We start from the raw sequence: 14340 nt of genomic DNA on the forward strand, positions 1-14340 counted from the left end.
TTATTTTGGTTAAGGGCCATTGAGCTAACAGGGTCTGTTTCAATGGTGACCTGAACAAAACAGCTGAAACTGCAGCCAAGCACGTATGAGAAGGGAGGGTTTACAGAGATTGCATAACAAAAACAGCGTTTTTAAACATCGCCAATAAACAACCAGAACTATGTGTAATGGCAATTTAGCAAGCCATCCAAACTAACACGCATGGCAATATTGAGAGCAACAATTGGAATTCAAAATTCTTTTAAAAACAGCGTGAGTTCAGTTATATTTACTATTTTAAATTAACATTTCCAAAAACTGAATTCTGAAGTATCAGTCACATGGCTTTACGAATGGCATTCACAAGTGTGACAGCAGTCGTGGAACAATGCACTCAATGTGTGTTTTTATTCTACATTTGCCAAAATTATTTTTATTCTTTTGGATATATTTTGCAATGTGCACGTGGAGGTCGGGAGACACTTTGATTTTTTGACTTTTGTCGTTAAGTCTCGGAAAAAACCGGAGACCCTTTAATATCGTGGGGTTAACGTTCACGGGTTCGCCCTATCGCGGGCAACCTTTTTGAGACACCATTTTACCTATTGCGGGGGTTTAGTTTTGGCCTTTCGCGGGTACACTGTACCCAGAAGTATTGTATCGTTGCTGATACCGTGGGGCGCGGCAGGCGAGGGACACGAGGTCGTCGGTGGCACCTCAACCTGTGCCGTGCAAGCATCTCGCGGACAGACTCCCCCGTTGTAGCCTTCACAGAGGCTCTTGGGCTACACCCATTTCAAACCTTTTTAAAACAGTCTGGCTCAGCAGCAGATCATGCTTTCGCACCTGATGTTTCGGGCGCAACACAAGCGTCTGTCGTGATTTATTTTATTTCTACCTACGAAAGAACCAAAGAGTATGGATTCCTGCAGTCACGAAAGCTTTAAATCAAGATTTAAGACTGTTGGATAAAATTTTGACTTAACTTTCGTGACTGCAGGAATTCATATTATTGGTTCTTTCGGTAAAGTCACGTAGATTAAAAAAGTAATAAAATTAAAAATAATTTTAAAAAACATTTCCGTGACTTTACCGAAAGAGCCAAGAATGAGACTGTTGGGGCAAGTGCTGTCAGACGAGCAGCACCTATGAAGGCCGGAACGGCGCACGAGGGGGTCGGTGGCCAGCACCACCGGCCGCCTTTGTCTCTCCAGGAACAATGTTTTCACATTGCACCAGGTACTCATTTGAGGCTGAGCCGACCTAGGGGAGACCCAGAACCGATTAAGATAATCGTCATTAGTGTTGGACGTGAGCGGGGATCAAACTCAGGTAGCCGGGTTTGCAGTAGGGTGTGCTAATTGTAGCCCTACTGCTCATTATTGTCTAGGAATGTTTTTTTGTATTTGATTTTTGTATGTTTATTTAATTTTTTGGTTTTAGTTTATTTGGCATGCAGTACAGTACTTCCAATTGTGATGTGTCCATATTTGGTTGCCGTGAACTTGTTTAGGTAAGGCTTAGGTATTGAATATCACGGTTTTGACTTTCGCGGCACTTTTCAAGAACCCAACTCCCGTGATATCCAAGGGTCGACTGCACTTAATTAATTTATCAAAAAATTAACCCGTAAAAAAAAGTTTTTCACTATAAATCCTTTATATGCGTGGCATCGGTTTATTTTATTATTCATTTCTGTTTTTCTTGAGTAAGAGTTTCATTTTTATCACATTGGTATTTTAAATTAAATATGAAATATTTTTTCTCCTAAAAAGTGGAAAATTTAGGAAAAATTTTTCACGAAAATAAATTGTCACGCACAACGAGTCTGTGTGCAAAATGTCAGCTCGAGTGGATCACGGGAAGTGGGTTAAAAAACGACCGAAAGATTTGCACGGTCGTAAGCGCGCAAGCAAGTGAACTTAATATAAAGAATTTAAAAAAGAAGGTACACTATGTGAGAAGAATTCATTTTCTCAGTATAGCAGTATGTAAGATGCACTTTTTTCGGAATGGCTTCGTGGTCAGAACGTTTTTAAACAGGTAGTTTGCATTTTAAGGTTTGGTTTAGATATCTATGAAATATAAATTCCAATGTTGGATATAAAGGAAATGCAATTTTTACATTAGATTGTTCACATAATTCCATTGATGTGAACATAATTGATTCCCAACCTACAATGTTTCCTCTTCAAGTACTGTATTCCATTATCTGGCTTTAGTTCCACCCCCCCCCTCCGTGTATGTATGTTGATAATGATTAAATCCTTTATATTAAGTTCACTTGCTTGCGCGCTTACAACCGTGCAAATCTTTCGGTCGTTTTTTAACCCACTTCCCGTGATCCAATCGAGCTGACATTTTGCACACAGACTCGTTGTGCGTGACAATTTATTTTCGTGAAAATTTTTTTCCAAAATTTCCCACTTTTTAGGAAAAAAACATTTTCATATTTTATTTAAAATACCAATGTGATAAAAATGAAACTCTTACTAAAAAAAACAGAAATGAATAATAAAATAAAACCGATGCCACACATATAAAGGATTTATAGTGAAAAACTTTGTTTTTAGAGGTTAATTTTTTTTCACCTTATGTAGCCAACTGCTACTCGTGTGTGTGCGCTCACTCCATTTCCTTTCCCAGTACCTGCACATGTCCCCCAACATTCAGAATGTATTTTTGGTTACATCTGCATTGGTTTCCTACCATTCAATATACATGTTCATGTGTATCAATTACGTTATTGTACGTGGTTCTCTTGATTTATAAGTGCTTAAATGAATGCATCGGTTTCCACTGAATAGATTGCCTTGTCATGTCAACAAGATGGGCATAATATATATAAAAAATAAATATTTCTGGGATCTGATTAATAGTATTTATGTGGTCAATTGTATTGCACCTTTTACAAATGTGTTTTGCTCATGTGGTTGATTGGCCTCTTAAGTTGTCCATTATTCGGTTCCTTACGATCTTCGTGAAAGTGGTATACATTTATTTGAAGGCTAATGGATCTGTTCTGTCACCGTTTTGAATAGAAGAATGGTTGAATCATTACACGCTTGAGGAATTTAATTTCCATGTCAACGTTAAAAGGTCCAACAGCTGGTTCCGCTTATGTGACGTTCACAGTTATTCCATCTGGTCTGCGAGCCTTCTCTCTTTCCATACTGTTAGTGATCTCTTATCATCTGGTGTTTAGAAAAAGCAACAGGCTCCAATTGTATTGTTTTTGTAAGCCATTCCACAGTATCCGGAGTAGCTGAGTGGAGTCCATTTATTCCACCAGAATACACGTGCATTGGGCAGTCACCAGCAATGTGCTTTATGGTGTGCGACTCGCCACATTTGCAGTTTGGCGTGTCTTTGATCTTCCATTCATAGAGGAAATATCCACACGATCAATGTGCTGATCACACGATTGAGGGCGCTCCACTGAAATAAAACTTACAACAAAAAATTCTTCAAGAGCCAAGGGTACAGAACAAATAGCAAAGAAAGGGCGAAACATAACAACGAACGGTTGACATAACGAGTTACTACACCATCGTGATTAGAGAACGGACGAGAGCACGTCGGCACTCCGCCCTATCATGGCAGGGGAAACAATACGGGACGGGGTATTTGGAAGGGGAGGGGAGGAGATCAGGGAACAGGGCAGGGAAGGAGAGGGGGAGACAATGTAACCAAACAAAGCCCAAAAATAAAATAACATAAATTCGACGTCAGAGTTATGTTTTTTTACCAGGAGCAACGATCACTTGTGTAAACAGGAGGGTGGCACAGTGTCCGGAGTCCGTCATGACTCCCCTATCCCTTCTCCCCGGCCGACAGTGCCATCGCTATTTAATGGTGGGTAAACCAAAAAGACCATGTGACCTCATTCCCACTCCTTCACTTTCAACGTATGGCCAGAGATGTCCCGTACCTACCAGGAAGAGGAGAGTTCTATGCCACAGCCCCCGGGGGGGGGGGGGGGGCAGTGCCGGATTAAGCTAGTGCGGGGCCTGTAGCATATGTTATAAAGGGGGCTCTAAAAGCATAACTATTAAAACACAACTTTTTTTACTCGCATAGTAAAGTAATTGTATTTTTTCAGTAGCTATACAGCCAGATAATACGACAAATCGCTAACCTTAAACACCCAGTCGTTCATAAAAGTTGAGGGCGTTATAGTACTATAGTAATAGAGCAAGTGCAGAATCACTGAACCGGAATTTATAGCTTGAAATAATTTAACTCGGGACCCTTGAAAGTGCGGGGCCCGTAGCATATTTAGCTACTTTTGCTACTAGGATAATCTGGTACTGGGTGGGGGAGATTGTGTTCTTTCCAGTGGGCCAAAATAGTTTTCCTACCCATTGTATCGAAGGTTTGTAGCAGAGCGTGCTGGTATATTGTTAATCCTTGTGGTCTTGGACAACTGAAAGGGTCACCCCCTTGCCACAAATACGGTTAAAGTCTGTAATATCCTGATGGAATCCTAAGATATCAGGGCATGTCCAACGGCGTCTGAGTCATCATTTGCTCACTTCTTGTCTTGTTCAGGCAATGGCACAGATTGCTTCTAAACCTCGACAAGTGGTCGAGATTGGACAAAAAGGCCATATGGCCATTTCATAGGTACCTGTGAATATAAAGTGTTTGGTAAAGAAATAACTTTTTACGGAACGTTGTTACCATTTTGATGATAGAAATTTTCATATGACATAGCAAATTATTTGCTTCCAGCAGCTTCCTGTATTAGTGATTTACCTCCATCAGTGAGTGCACTTCATCTGAATAGGTTTCCATCAACATTAAACCAGTTGAGAAATACGCTTTCAAAAAAGCGTTACACAATTTCCGGCTAACATATCTGTGCAGCAGATGGCAGCACAGGTTCTAGAATTGCATCCTCATCATGGTCCTGCTACTTGCAAGAGATGATCGCTGACATAAAATATGGTTCTCAAGTGGGTGTCAAGTCTTGTTAGATCTGAATGAGTTGTGCTTGAGGACATGATGCTATGGTAATGAAAACGGGTAGAAGAAGAGGGCTGAAGATGTGACTACAGCACGCTTCACATTCTGTCAAAAATATTTGTATAAAACTAATAAATAACGTTTCCGCTTGGTATTCACTTTTTCAATTGGAATATGGCAGAATATAAATCCATATAAGATACGATTATTACATATCCAACTGCATTACTGTGTACTTGAGAATAATCTCAATGGTATGGCCTGTATATGAAACTAGAATATTGCCGCTTTCCGTTACAACAATTTGTTGAAAATAAACGTGACGCATTTGCATTTTTAGATGTCAGAAGGAAAATGTTAATTATGAAAACCGCTTGGAAAATGTTCATAAGGCAAAATGTTTGAAGGAAGAAAGGGACACATTTTTGAGTGAGTGTCAGGGCTGAATTAGGCAAGGATATTGGCAGGTTGTAAAATCACTTGGTGTGACTGCGCAGCAAGGCAAAAGCACTTGGTCACACTGGCAGGCAGCTCCCATGGGTGCAGTGACATTGAGCAAGATGGAGCAAGTCTATTCCTTGCCTGACATTCTGCCCAGGCAACTGTTAACATGTCGGTCACGTAACCCACAAGTACGCAAATAGGTATTGGAATGGCAAAGATAGGGCCATAAGATACTGTCTATTAGTATTGCTGTAACATGCAGATCAAGCATGCAGAGTGTATTGCCCATACACGTACATATGACTAAGACAAATATTCCCCACGTTGCCTGTTAGGGACCACGGGTAATTGCTGTTCGTGAGCGTCCATGAATGGTGGCATGACACATGAGGGGTGGTGTGGCTAGCACCACACTTGGCCGTCTTTGACTCCCAAGTGATGTTTACACACAACACCAGGTACTAATTTCATGCTGGATTGACCTCGGACCCTTTCACGTAATCGCCACTGATGGTTATGAGTGGGAATTGAATTCGGGTCGCTGGGTTTGTTGTGCAGTGCGTTAAACACTACAATATCGCTCCACGCACACATTACACATGCTCACAATATACACACAATTACCCTCACATGGATAGTACACTCGCACAACTACAAAAAACGCAACACATTCATCAATATCTGTGGCCTTAAAAGGGAAACAAAAATGCATTTTTTTGGGTATCGGCCCTTTTTAATAGCCCATAATACGCAATAGAGATGCACCTTGCGCTCTTGCAGTACAGTATGCACACATTACATTCTCACAAGCACACGATGCTCATGCCCATTTAAGACATTTACACACTCACTCCGTACATTAGAGAACAAAACACGTACACATTGCACTCACGCAATAATGCATTCCACATTACACACGCTTTGAATATATGCCACCCTTAGCATGTGTGTTGAAACGTGGTAAAATTTGCACAAGTGCTTAATTAATTTAATATTTTATACCTACGTGACTTTATCGAAAGAACCAAAGAGTATGCTTAATCCAGGTTGTGCTGTTGGAATTGGAAGTTTGGGGTAGACGAGGTATAGGATACTCAACGAAGATCCGTGCTATGCTTGCTTTGTAATGTTTGGCTCAATTTTGCTAAAATCCACTGATAATACGTCACCTATCACCTGTGCTGTATTATATCATTGTGTTTACATAGAGGTAAACATTGGAAGAAACCAACCATGTAAGTGCGACAGGTCTTGTTTACCTTTCACCATATACAGTCGATCAGACTGGAAAAGGATCATGAATTTCAAATCGCATTGTGTCTAGCCTGAGTCGAAAAGGCAGTCGATCAAGTCGAAACTGATGCAGTAATTTGAGTTCTCACAAATCGAGACCGACATATACTATATTTAAAAAATAATAACCGTTTACCAAAATGGAACACCTACACTGAGTGTGTTAGAGTGCGTTTTGGAAAGATGCACTTCATAATAAAAACCAACATACCAATATGCCTAAATAATATTTTTAACCATCTACCTTCAAGCAACAGCTGAAGTATGACCTGTTCAGGATGGAGTCAGCTGTTGATGCTCCTGTGAGTTGTGAGAAGATCACGCCAGGAGCAGTGAATGCTCTATCGACTGTGAGAAGGCCATACTAAGGGCCAGGGGAGCCTCATTCATTATTGTGGGAACCTCAGCACTTGAACATAAAGGTTTGTGAGTTGCAATGCACCCCCGGTGCCGAGTGTGTACCGAGGGTTGTGTGCTGTGTGCGAGTGGATTTCTTAAGTTGGTCACAACGGTGTAATAATTATAATTTTACGGTGATATATATACTCATTTCTTTTTGTTAAGAGCTGTAAAAGTACCGGCACCTGAATCATTGAGACGGTGATAGTGTGGTACACAGACCATGAAGGTATTTGGGAACCCGGGGTGTAGTGAGCCGTGGTTTACCAATAGAACCCAGTAAACTCGTTATGCCGCACCTGAATCAATTACTTGATACAGCAATCGTGCTGTGACGGTTCCACCTGAAGACAGAAGCTTGTGTTACCTCCGAAACGTCGTGATTTTTATTTAATTTTTATTTTACTTTTTATTAATTTTAATTTTTTACATACGTGACTTTACTGAAAAAACCTAAGAATCTGAATCAATATTTCATAACGGGTTTAGAAGGTATACGTCACGTTTTGGTTGGTGATTCCTTTTTCACGGAGATTACACTTCCCAACCTGCACTAAAATACACAGAATAAAAGAGGAATACATAGGTTAAATAACTTAAGCAGATTACAGATGCATTTTACATTTTTGTAAAAAAAGTGGATTCGGGCAGGACATGCCACCACAAAGGATAATGGCCGGTGGGCGATAATAGCTACTGATGAGCAGTCAAAAAGGAGATAAATGCTCCTGAGATAATTATCACTGTGGACATGGAGTAAAGGGATAGGTTTGTGTGCACATGCTGGCTAGATTATTGCGTTGTGGGCCTCCCCAAGATGTCGCCATTTCCCATATTTTAATTCAACAATCCATCGAGTGCCTCTGTGGTGAACATTTTCTCGAGCATGTCCCATCCTTTGACTGCCCCTCCATCTCCTTAGTCTCAACTGATGGCCACCATCCCTTCAATTAGTATGTCCTGCTCAAGGCCACTTACCTTAACAGTCAATTTTATATATTTTACTGGCTTATGTCCCATTTTAAATCTGTTTTCAGTTCCAAAAGGTTTGGTTTGCAATAAAATAAAAAGGCTGTGTTTTTGTACATAGCAGTGGTCAGAATGCATCCATTAATAGCACCGCCTGCTTCTTTACTTTCCCAAATAATGTCAGGACAAAAAACTCGCATGGCGCCGACTTATTTTATGTTAATGTCCCAAACACCTGGATTCGACAGTTTAGCAACTAATTCACAATTAGTTGCTAAACTGTCGAATCTTTACGATAATTTCACTTGAAATTCCATTTGACTCGTATATCATTTTCTGTTTAAATATTAGCAGAATAGTCACCCTATATCTGTTTAATGTTTCTGTAAAATAGGAAATTCTCATACTGTTGTAGTGAGCGACTTCCGCGACACGTTCTGTAGAGGATACTTCTTTTATTTCTCACACTGGGCACAACACAGGCCAACCTTATTCTTCTCACTCTGAGTACAACACTTATATATTAACGTCTCTACTGGCTACACACAGCCGATCACTCGGCGTGGTCCCACTGTCCTCACTCGGCTACGCCGCTGGCTGGCGGCATGACGAGGATGGCGATGGAAACCCCGCAGATGTTCCACGTGGCCGGACGACGGAGAGAGACGTCGGCGAGCAGTGACGCAACCAGGACCCAAGAATCCGCACACGAACCCCGAGCCCTGGGTCCGCTCCCCCTTTTATCCCCCGAGGCGTAGCTAGGCCCCGCCTCCGGCCACGCCCTCTCGTGGAACCTTCAAGCAGGTTCCCGGAGTATCTCGGCCAAGCCCACCTGTTACCTTTACCCCAGATATCTTTCTGATTGGATGTTATCTTTACCGTGCCTGTACCCGTGCTTCCCTTTTCCAGCCAGGAGGTGTCATCATGTCATTACATCATGATCAGTCTAAACATAATTTACCCAAGCTGACTTAATCTACAGGAAATCTCATCCTTAACATTTAGTAATGTTTGGAAAATATATTTTATCTCATATCACACAGTTGTTTTTGCACTGCTTTCTATTTGCATCATTACTGCACTTTATTTTACTTGTGTAATGATAAGGTTTTTTAAGTTTGAGTTATTGTTGTCACGTGTAGTGTACGCACACAATTTATTAGGAAGCCACTTTTAAATGTAGATTGAAAAATATATTTGTTTAGAACTGCTTTTTGTGTTTAGTTTGTTGTCCTTGCCCGCACCTCCGACTAGCACAGTTGGCTACGTACAGTGCAAAATACGTTTAACATACGTTCATTCGAGAATTTGTAACATACACTTTATTAGGGACATGTGCATGCATTGATTATTTGAGCTCGGTAAGGGGGGGGGGGGGGTGATGCAGGTTTGGAAAATTAATAATTTTCCCTGTCGTTCTGGGAGATGAGTTAGTTTGGAGTGATGATTTTCTCCAGAGTGGCCTTGTTATACAGCATTGTGTGTATTGGGTAGTAGCAAAAATAAAACAGTGTGAATGTAGTGTTACATATTTTTGTGTGCAATGTTACGTGCAAATTATGAAAATTAGAGAATGAAATATTAATCGTCATGTTAATTGAAAGGTGAATTACAATGGTGTAATTGAAGTAAAAAAGTTTGTCAAGGGTTTATATCCTCGACGTGAAAGGTATTACTTATTATATGAATACATAATTTTAATTATTTCTTTCATTTATGAAGAAGTCGTTTATTTATTTTATTATTGGTTATTTATTATTAATATTGTATCAATGCTGAATAATTAGACAAAAAAATATGTTAATTAATTACAATTATTGCGTTATTGCTGTTTAATAGTTATGCAACTTATTCACTGTATTATGATGCAATCATTGAGTATAATCAGTTGTCAATTATTAAGCATATAATCAAATGATCAGGAGCGATTATTGTTGATTACCATAAATAGCTATTCTAACTTCATGAATTCAAGATCATTCTGTTAATTCAATTGAAAAAGATTCATAAGTTATGATTGCCTTTTACATTGTCTAGTGGTATGTATTATCAATCGTGATGAAATTAATGATTCTCGCTTTCAATATTTACTGATTCTTGCTTTATCAACACATTTTTATTCATTTTTTGTTCCTGGGTAGTAAGTGTTATTTCATAATTGCTTATGCCTCAAAAGTGCAGCAAAATGGCTATTATTTCCCACAAACTTTGCTTTTGTGACCAGGACAGTGATATTTTTGAAATTAACATATTTTACAGAACATTCTAGATATTTTTCAGTGCTGAGTAAATTTGGAGTAACTTCTAGAACATTCTAGAACTTTCCAGTAATATAAATAGTAGTATCAATATATGGGCCTTAAGCCCACCAGTTCAGTTTAGTTCCAGCTGCCTAAGTGGATGCATGTCTGCATTTTTCTGAGATGGCATCAAGAGGCTGCAAGCATCCGGCAGATGCATTTTGCTATGTCTGTGGCTAATTTATCAAGACAAGAGCGAAAAGGTACTCTGTAGAAGCATCTGCTAAGATGTGTGATGCCTACAAGGCATATTTTGCATGCCTGTCGGGGATCAAGACAAACCCTGGGCACCTCATTTCACCTGCGAACAATGCAGAAAAACTATGGAAGGTAAGATGGACAATTGTTGCTCGGAATTTTATGTTAGAAATTTTTTTTTTTTAAATGTATTGTAAAAGTTTAACATTTTCAAATGTTTTACAATTTTCAATGTTATTGAAAAAATATATCAAATATGAAAAAATGTTGCGAGAATCTCTTACACATTAGTCATGGGTGAAATAAAAATATTTGTCTAGGATGGTACAGAGGGGAAAAGAGAGCCATGAAGTTTACGATCCCAATAATTTGGCGGGAACCCACTGACCACTCAATAAACTGCTACTTCTGCATGGTGGACCCTTCCAAACGTCGGACTGGCAAATATGCACCTGCTATTACGTATCCGGACCATTCTTTCATCTATTGCCCCGGTGCCACACAGCCATGAGCTCCCCATACCCTCTCCTCCAGAAAGAGAGCAGCAAGTCAGAGAGCGAGGAAGACGTTATAGATGCAGATGACAATTTCAGAGGTGGAGCTGAGGAGCGAAACCCATACTACTCCAACCAAAAAGACCTCAACGACTTGATCAGAGATCTTGGTTTCACCAAATCCAATGCCGAGCTTTTGACGTCTAGGCTCAAGCAGAGTAACTTGTTGGATGAAAGTGTGCAAGTCGCAGATCAGAGGAAACATCACCAACCTTTTTGCAGCTTCTTAACCCATCAGGATGGGCTCTGCTTCTGCCACAATGTGACCAGTCTGTTCGAAGCAATCGGAATCGCCTGTAACCAGAATGAGTGGTGCCTCTTCATTGATAGCTCATCCAGGAGCCTCAAATGTGGGCTGCTCCATAATGGTAACAAGTACCCATCTCTTCCCCTGGCTCACTCTGTGCACCTCAAAGAGGATTACAACAGCATCAATACCTTGCTGGACGCCTTGAAGTATGATGCGTATGGCTGGGAGGTTATCGGAGACTTCAAAATGGTGGCATTCCTGATGGGTCTCCAAGGCGGTTTTACCACGTTTCCCTGCTATCTTTGCATTTGGGACAGCAGGGACACCAAGGCGCACTACCACAGGCGGGACTTGCCACAGCGGGCCGAGTTCTCTATGGGGCGGAACAACGTCAAGTGGGAACCACTGGTGGACCCCCGGAAGGTGCTGATGCCACCACTGCACATCAAATTGGGCCTGATGAAACAATTTGTCAGAGCTGTAGATAAGGAGTCGGCAGCCTTAAAGTACCTTCAAGACTTCTTCCCTAAGCTGTCTGAGGCAAAGGTCAAAGTCGGTGTCTTCGTCGGACCACAGATAAAGAGGATCCTGGAGTGCAATGAATTCCCCAAGAAGCTCACTAGTAAGGAGAAAGCAGCTTGGGACAGCTTTGTCGCAGTGGTTCGTGGCTTTCTGTGAAATCACAAGGTCGAAAACGATGTGGAGCTGGTTGAGACTCTGGTGAAGAACTACAGCACAATGGACTGTAGGATGTCCCTTAAAGTCTATTTCCTTGATGCTCATCTTGATCAATTCAAGGAGAACATGGGAGTGTACTCGGAGGAGCAAGGTGAGCGCTTCCACCAGGATATATTGGATTTTGAACGCCGCTACCAAGGACAGTATAACGAGAACATGGGAGACTCCATTTGGGGGCTAATTGGTGAAAGTGATTTACAGTGTAATCGTAAATCTCGAAAAACTACTCACTTCTAAATCTTTTGTAGTAATTATTTTTTTATTACTTTAGTATAATTAATGTCAATTTTGATTCATGTGTTGTTTTTTCTGACTTTATGTGAACGAAAAGACACAAATTTGCCCGTTTTCTCATTGAAAATAGGTAAGTTTCAAAATATCACTGTCCTGGTCACAAAAGCAAAGTTTGTCGGGAATAATAGCCACTTTCCATACTTTTAGGGCATAAGCAATTAAGCAATAACAATTACTACCCTGGAACAAAAAATGTGCATAGTGTTATTGGAAATTATTTCAGGTCTCAGAATTCAGATCAAACTGCAGGATACAGTTTTCGAAATTGAGAAATGTGCTGCGTGAGTTTGGAAAGAAGCACTCGGGCCCCGTTTTATCGAAGCAACTAAAATATCTACTTAATGTACTTCCAAAAATACGTATCAGAGTGGAACTATAGTACGCATGCAAATAAATGTACTCATTAATTCTTACAAAATAATTAGGAAAGCATCAATGATCAAATAACAAGATTACGTGATGGAAAAAAACTAACCAAGCTAACGCCTCAAAATGGCAGTATTCATGCAAATATACGTGCTCCTAAATCTATACAAAATAGAAGAGCATCAATGAACAAATATCTAAATCACGTGATAAAAAGTTAACATCTCAGAATGCAGTATTCATACAGATACACGTTATGCGTGTGTGTTAATGTCGCAGTTGTACACACAATTCACTAATTATGATATGCAGTGTGGGCAGTGCCGGATTATCCTAGTAGCAAAAGTAGCTACATATGCTACGGGCCCCGTACTTTCAAGGGTCCCGCGCTAAATTATTTTAAGCGATACATTCCGGATCAGTGATTCTGCACTTGCTCTATTAATATAATACTAGACTGCCTTCAACTTTTATGAACGACTGGGTGTTTAAGGTGAGCGATTTGTCGTATCATCTGGCTGTATAGCAAATGAAAACATACTATTACTTAACTGTACAAGTACAAAATTTGTGTTTTAATATTTACGTGGTTTTTTTTATTTAGGGCCCCTTTATAACATAATGCTACAGGCCCTGCACTAGCTTCATCTGGCACTGAGTGTGGGCATAAATTAATGGGTTCCAAAAGTCCATACCCCCCCCATCCACGTCGTGGGACCTGGACAATGGGTATACGTGTAGGGGACAGCCTAATAGGGTGAAGTATGGCCAAGTCTCGACTCTGGGCCGCTAGGGTAGCCGTGAAGGCTTGTTCGGAACCCTGATGGCACCTAGCTGACGAGGCTCTCGCACAGGTCCAGCAACTGCAGAACAGGCGGAAGTGGATACCTGTATCCTCAGTAGCTGTGGACATCGGACAACAGCAAGATCTCTTAACATCTTATGTGGAAGAACCTGATCTTTGGATCTGTGGAAAAGATGTTATCTTTTACTGCACTCTACACCTCCCCTACCCAATGGGGGCAAGGTTTTCTGGGCAAACCAAATGTGTAAAATGAAAAGATAACCTTACAGCAGCAGGGTTTCAGCCCCTTATTTAAACAGTAACTATACTCTTTGGTTCTTTCGGTAAAGTCACGTAGGTAGAAAAATATAATAAAACAAAAAATAATTTTATTTGATTTTTCTATCTACGTGACTTCACCAAAAGAACAAAAGAGTATGGATTCCTGCAGTCACGAAAGCTTCAAATCAAGATAAAACAGTGTCTGTTGCAGACAACAAACCGGTCAATGTTTGGATGACTGTTATAGCTGAAAGTCCCACTGGGGAAGGTTATGTCACGATGGAGTTACCAGCAAGGACACCAAAGAAGGTCAAGCCAGACCTGTGAGCAACATTCCTGATTGGTGTCTGGAATTTGCTCACCAGGAACAGAACAGAATACCAAGAAACCAACTGACCAAATATAATATATCATAAGTTGCCAGTATCACTGAAGCCAGACTCAGAAAGTGATCAAGCCACCGTTTACGGTGCAACCATCCTGCATTCCAGATTTCAACATCTTGCTGGCGAGGATACAGCA

Source organism: Lampetra planeri, chromosome 3 (genome assembly GCF_965212315.1).
Source record: "Lampetra planeri chromosome 3, kcLamPlan1.2.h2, whole genome shotgun sequence".
Lineage (NCBI taxonomy): Eukaryota > Metazoa > Chordata > Hyperoartia > Petromyzontiformes > Petromyzontidae > Lampetra > Lampetra planeri.